The 6,240-nt window shown below is 49.6% G+C and overlaps 1 long non-coding RNA gene across 2 annotated transcripts; it reads left to right on the forward strand.

The window, feature by feature from the left end:
• Positions 1-1,174: 1,174 nt before the first annotated feature.
• On the forward strand, positions 1,175-3,295 carry LOC125515959 (uncharacterized). Of its 2 annotated transcripts, XR_015608138.1 has the most exons (3): positions 1,175-1,518; positions 1,618-1,875; positions 2,842-3,295. It is a non-coding gene; the product is annotated as an uncharacterized LOC125515959 (long non-coding RNA). The 2 variants fall into 2 exon arrangements; XR_007287190.2 differs by lacking the exon at positions 2,842-3,295 and having other exon boundaries at positions 1,618-2,137.
• Positions 3,296-6,240: the final 2,945 nt, after the last annotated feature.

Genomic DNA, 6,240 nt, shown 5'->3' on the forward strand with positions numbered 1-6,240 from the left:
GGGAACAACTTCATACCCGAGGTGTGACGTAAAAAATAATCCTAAGGCATTGATAAAGGCCGAGAATTTAAAGGGGCTCCTCGGATAACCGATGTGTAAACCCTTCGGATTCACTTGGGCAATCCTCAAGATCGAAGACGAGAAGATTTGTTGAACCAGTTTTCAAGACTGACGACCGAAGATGAAGAACAGTTCGGAAGGATCGAGGAGCGTCCCTAACTTGAATACCAGTTCAGGAGGGCTACTGACGGTGTCCTGGACTAGGGGGTACTCACCACATCGTCTCCTGACCAGGTGGATTGGGCCGAGGACCCCCATGGTGGTTCACTCATGGGCCACTTCAGGCAGCCCATGCCGCACACAAGGAGTATTCCACAAGACTTGGTGATCAAGACAAGGACTCCTCTCCACCAACGTATTCGGCTAGGACTCTTGTTATCCTAGGCCTCTGATGCATTATATAAGCCAAGGCCAGGCTAGTCGATAGATCATTATGACAATCATACAAGCTAGACTTCTAGGGTTTAGCCATTACGAGCTCGTTGTAGATCAACTCTTGTTATACTCATATTCATTAAGATCAATCAAGCAGGAAGTAGGGTATTACCTCCATAGAGAGGGCCCGGACCTGGGTAAACATCGTGTCCCCTGTCTCCTGTTACCATCGACCTTAGACGCACAGTTCGGGACCCCCTACCCGAGATCAGCCGGTTTTAACACCGACATGCATGTTGATGACTTTGGTGTGCAACACACGAAGTAACGTATATCTTCAATCAATGAAGACATACACTCTAAATGTGAATACATTAACACGGAATTTAACTTCCGAGCGCCACGATAATTGTGCACCGTTCTGGGTCTTATACTTCCTATACAGTGGGTAACGCCACCACCAAAATCTTCTTTAAGTGTCTCATTTGGCGTCATGATTACATAGTCTTCGCATTTGGTTTGTCTTCAACATTGATTTGACCTCATGGTTTATCTTCACATTGTTGAGTTGGTCTTAGACATATATATAAGGTGGGTCTATTCTAACAACAACCCTTAAGACCTTATTCTAACAACACCGGCCTTATCCTAACACCACCCACCCGAACACAAAAAAACAAAACAAACGAACTGCACGCAGCGAACGGAAAAAAGAACCCGCCCACCCCCGTACCTTCCTCCCCACCCACCCCACCCATCCCAACTTTCTTCCCCCATGGGTTCCTCCCCAATCAGCACCACAAGCCTCGGCGTGCACCTGCCCCTTCCCACCTCTCCATCGATCTGGCCCACTTTCCGGTTTGAATCCGAGCTGTGGCTCGTGACGTCACGTGCGTCCTGATCCGCGGGCCAGAAAACATGCTTTCCGGTTAGGTCGACGGTGGCCGAGTAAATGCGATGGGCAAGCGGGTCTCCCTGGTTCAGTTGGTCGGCTGCGGAGGCTGAGCTCGGTGCCATTCGATGCGTACGAAGGAGAGGAAAACGATCCTTGAATATGGAGTTTCTCTTGCAGTTGATTAAGAGGTACGTATCTGAATTGCATGTGTGCGGTGCCATCTAATTTGTGGGATCCAAAAGCACAAGATCTAATCCTGTGGTTTCCACCTCAATTTATTTGATCAGAAGAACCATCATGGTTCCTGGAGGAGGTTAATGCCAACGAGATTCCGATTGAGCTTCTGCAGTATCCAGTACTAGCACCTGCACCAGAATTGCCTACGCAGTTGTCAATGGAGGAGCTGCTGCCTTGGCGACGAACATCGGCGGGGGTCAAATCTGTGTGGCGGTGGGGGTGGCGGACGGTGAAATTGCACTCTAATAGACGCAAGCTTCAGAATAGTCTGAGTAGATTGGCCCAAAAGCGCCTAGATGGACACAAAGGTTTGGAGTCATCGTGTTAATTCAGAATTTTTTTCAGAAAGTTTTTGGTGTCGTACAAGAGTGCAAGGATGATGGGATGAGTGCAGTGCGTGGCAACATGAAAAATGTAGATAAAACAGTGTTGGTCAGATGGATATTCAATCTCTGCACCCCTGAAAATACAGAGAACATATTCATATTCTGGCCGTTTTGAAATAGTTCAGATGTGTATGTTGTCTGTTGCATATATGCAGTTCAGTAAAAATGCTGATTCATTCTTGAACGGAACTATTTAGTAGCAACCTGTCCGGACCGTGGGGAAGCTCCAGAACAAGCTGGTCGACCAACTTAATGCAAGAACTGTGGAGTAGAGGGTCAGCGACGAAACAAATGAAACAAAGCAGCGGAGCTAAGACTGAAAAGGGACTGAAAAATGATGCATGGTTGACGTAAAACAAAATGCAGGGAAACCAATGGAGCTAAGGCTAGAGAGCAGCTGAAATTTAGTTATCCTTTACTACAATGTCAATTTGATGGCGTGTATAATTAGCAGGAGTGGTGCAAACATATTGTAACATGTGTGAGCATCATGCAAATCCGTTTGCGCTGAATAAACCTAGACTTTTATATAGTGTAACATCGACCTGACTTTTGTGTTAGATGCATGATGCAGTTTAGCTGCTCATATTTCTAAACATGTTATGCATGCCCTGAACCATATGAATAAAATGCAAGGACTCCTTTCCCTTCTGGACGCCTAGGATTTAGTTAACCTTTTTTTGAAGTTTCACTTTGCTGGCGTGTATGATCAAAAGTGGCGGATCAAAAATACCGTGATCTACGGAGCATCATGCAAATCCGTTTGTACTGAATAAACCGAGACTGATATGTACTGAATTTTGTGTGAGATCCAAGATGCAGTCTAGCTGCTCGTAATTCAGAATATCTGTTTTTTTTAGTAACATTCGGAATATCTTTTTTTTGTAGGTTTATTTGGAACATCTTTTTTTTCTGTTGGGGAGCGGCAATGGATCTCAGCGGCCTGGAATGTAGGGGATGGGCTTGAGTCCCATCAGAGAAGATTGGTTGGTACAACCGTGCGATCCGAATAAATCTGCTCACATGACGCCGTCAGTCCAGAATCAGAGAGATGCTGGCCCATATTGTTTCCTTCCATCCGAGCCACGCGGAAACTGACTGACGTCGTAATACTTCGTTGTTGTCAGTTGTGGGTCATTGGTTCTGCATAAGATATCAATACATTAACTATACCTTCCAGAATACGTGTTGCATTGGCTATCTCGGTGCGAGGGTACGGCAGAGATATCGAGACTACGTGTGCTCGGGCTAACAACAACACTTTCGAGAAACTAGTTATTACTTTCTTGGTTAATAGAAGTGTATACACTTTAATATTTATATATTCAGATTGTCGGAACAAGTTCTCATACACGCCTTTTGGCTCTGTTACAACTTTCTAAAGGGTTAGAATGTTATTGGTGTTGGAAAAATATTAGACGCTCTCAACTGAATAAGAAGTGTGTAGCGCATGATGAAGCTATGTACCTAGGGTAGGGTCATGGACCTGTCCCAGTTGCCCTACCCAAGGACATCTCAAGAAGAAATCACCTGTCAATCGCCTTGAAGGTGTTTCACTCGACAGACTCGAAGACACTCGACCAAGAAGTAATCACTCGACCAAGGTCCAATTACTCGACGGCCAGGAGACCTAAAGACACTCCGCATGCTAACGGTCGGTTATTAAGTAGCCTTTATGGTCATCATAGCACTTTATTAGAGGCATTACCAGTAACGCCCAACTTTAATGTATTTAAGACCCTACACAACTGAGGGCCGAGGGGGGCCGGCGAACTCTATATAAGCCACCCCCCTCCTCAGTGTAAAGGGTTCGCACCCCTGTAATTCAAACACGCATAATCCAGTCGACCGCCTCCGGGCTCCGAGACGTAGGGCTATTACTTCCTCCGAGAAGGGTCTAAACTCGTAAACCTCGTGTGCTTACAACTTCTGCATAGCTAATATCTTGCCTCTCCATACTTACACCCCTACAACACTGTCAGACTTAGAACCACGACAGTTGGCGCCCACCTTGGGGCGGGTGTTTTAGTGATTTGTTGGAGGAGTTGCGATCTTTTCCGATCCAAATCATCATGGTTTCTGGCGGAGTTTTGGTGGAGGGCCGCGAGATCCGTCTCGGCGCGCTCACGTTCATCGCTGACGAGTCCGCTTGGCTTCAGGAGTCTCCGCTCGACGTGGACGCACTCCCTGTCCGCGGGGCGACGCACTTTCGCGCGTGCGTCCGTGGCGTCCTCTTGTGGCAACCGTCGACCCACTATCGGTCGGCTCCTGTGCTGTCCTCCCTCCCTGTTTCCTGCCGGCGCAAGCGCTCCGGTCGGTCGAGACTTCAGCGGTGGGTTAGACACGTGGTGGCACGCCAGTCGGCCACCCCTCAAGTCACGGAGATCGAGCCCGACGAATCCCTCTATGGCCTGTTCGACCTGTCGACTGGCTCCGCAAAGACCGCATCCGAGTGCGACAGCAGTGATCCGGCGGTGGAGGTTCTGATGGTCGACGGACCACCCAGTCCTCCCGGTTTTCCCCGCGCTGACAGAGGCGCCGGTGGAGGCGACCCGTCGCATCCCCATGAGGAATATCTCCCCGAGCCTCTCACGTCGCTGCAGAGAGAAGAACTGCGTCGCCGGAACATGGATGCACTGCACACTCCTATCATTGGAGAAACCCCCGAGGCTCGTGCCTTGGAGGACGCACGCCTGGCAAAATTGGCCGAGCGCACTCGACTGGAGAACCTCCAGCGAGCACTCGACGAGCGTGCGCGACAACGGGTTCCAGAATCCAGTCGACGTTAGCTCTTTCCACCCCCGCAGGTATATCGAACTTCGATTCAGAATTTAGCAGCTGCAGCCCGTATAGCAGAGTCGATTCAGCCTTCCCAGTCGGAGGCTGGCAGAGGCTTGCTGCAGATCAGAGCGTTACTTCGGGCAGTAGGAGACCAGAATTCCGCTGTTTCTCAGTCGCGGAATAGGATTCATAGCAGATCCGTTGCTGCAGACACAGTCTAGTCGGCTCATAGCCCAAGATCGCCCCGAGGCGTGAGGGTCGTGGGGACCGGCGCAATCTGTACGGGAACCGTGAGCAGTACGATCACCGATTCAATCGTGATGATCGACATCGAGGGCCCACCCCTCCCCCCGAGGAGCGGGTCGTATGCGCCTCGACAGCAGGATGACAGGCGCCCTCATAGTGTTGGGCGAAGGATTCCAGTCGACCCCAGGGAGCCAGGCTTTGATGCGAGATCCATTCTCGTTCAAGGTTTGGTCGACAGGAACAGAGCTCACCGAGAAGGTCATGACAGGGATGCACCTACCATCAGCAGAGTACATGTTTCGGGGCCAGAGTGCTTTAGTAGATCCATCAGGGCCGCTGTGATTCCTCCCAACTTCAGGTTGGCGACTGGAGTCAGTAAGTTCACTGGTGAGTCCAAGCCCGATATTGGCTTGAAGACTATCGAGTGGCCGTCCAGATTGGCGGCGGCAATGATGAAGTGGCCATGAAGCACCTGCCTCTCATGTTGGAGGGCTCGGCCAGAGCGTGGCTGAACCAGTTAGCACCCAGCAGCATTTACACTTGGGAAGATCTCGCCCGAGTGTTTGTCACCACATTTGAAGGAACATGCAAGCGACCGGCAGGGCTGACGGAACTGCGGTCTTGCGTGCAGAAGCCGAATGAAACTTTGAGGGATTACATCCAGAGATGGATCACGTTACATCACACGATAGAGAATGTGGCTGACCACCAAGCAGTCTGTGCCTTCAAAGAAGGCGTCAAGTACAGAGAACTGAATCTGAAATTCAGTCGAACCGGAGATATGTCTCTGAATCGGATGATGGAGATTGCCACCAAGTACGCTAATGGTGAAGATGACGATCGACTCAGGAGTGGCAAGCTCAAGTCAGTCGCTCAAGAAACCGGAGGAAATTCCAATCGAAAACAGAAGCGGAAAGCCGAGCCAGCTGCTCCTGGGGAAGCCTTGGCTGTAACTTAGGGAAAGTTTAAGGGGAAACCTAAAGGATCTTGGAACCCCAAGAAAGTCAAAGATCAGGACGGAAATGATGTGTTGGATTTGCCATGTCACATCCACACCAAGAAAGATGAAGAGGGTAATTTCATTTACCCGAAACATACCACTTGATAGTGTCGACTCTTGATCCAGCAGTTCCAGGGCAAGCAGCCCAAAGATAAGGAAAAGGAGTCGGACAAAGTTGAGGACAAGGAAGAGAGTGACGATGGATACCCCCAGGTCAATTCCACCCTGATGATTTTTGCCGATGTTGAAAGCAAAAGTCG

This window comes from Triticum urartu, chromosome 6A, assembly GCF_056163025.1.
Source record: "Triticum urartu cultivar PI428250 chromosome 6A, HENAU_Tu73, whole genome shotgun sequence".
Taxonomy (NCBI): domain Eukaryota; kingdom Viridiplantae; phylum Streptophyta; class Magnoliopsida; order Poales; family Poaceae; genus Triticum; species Triticum urartu.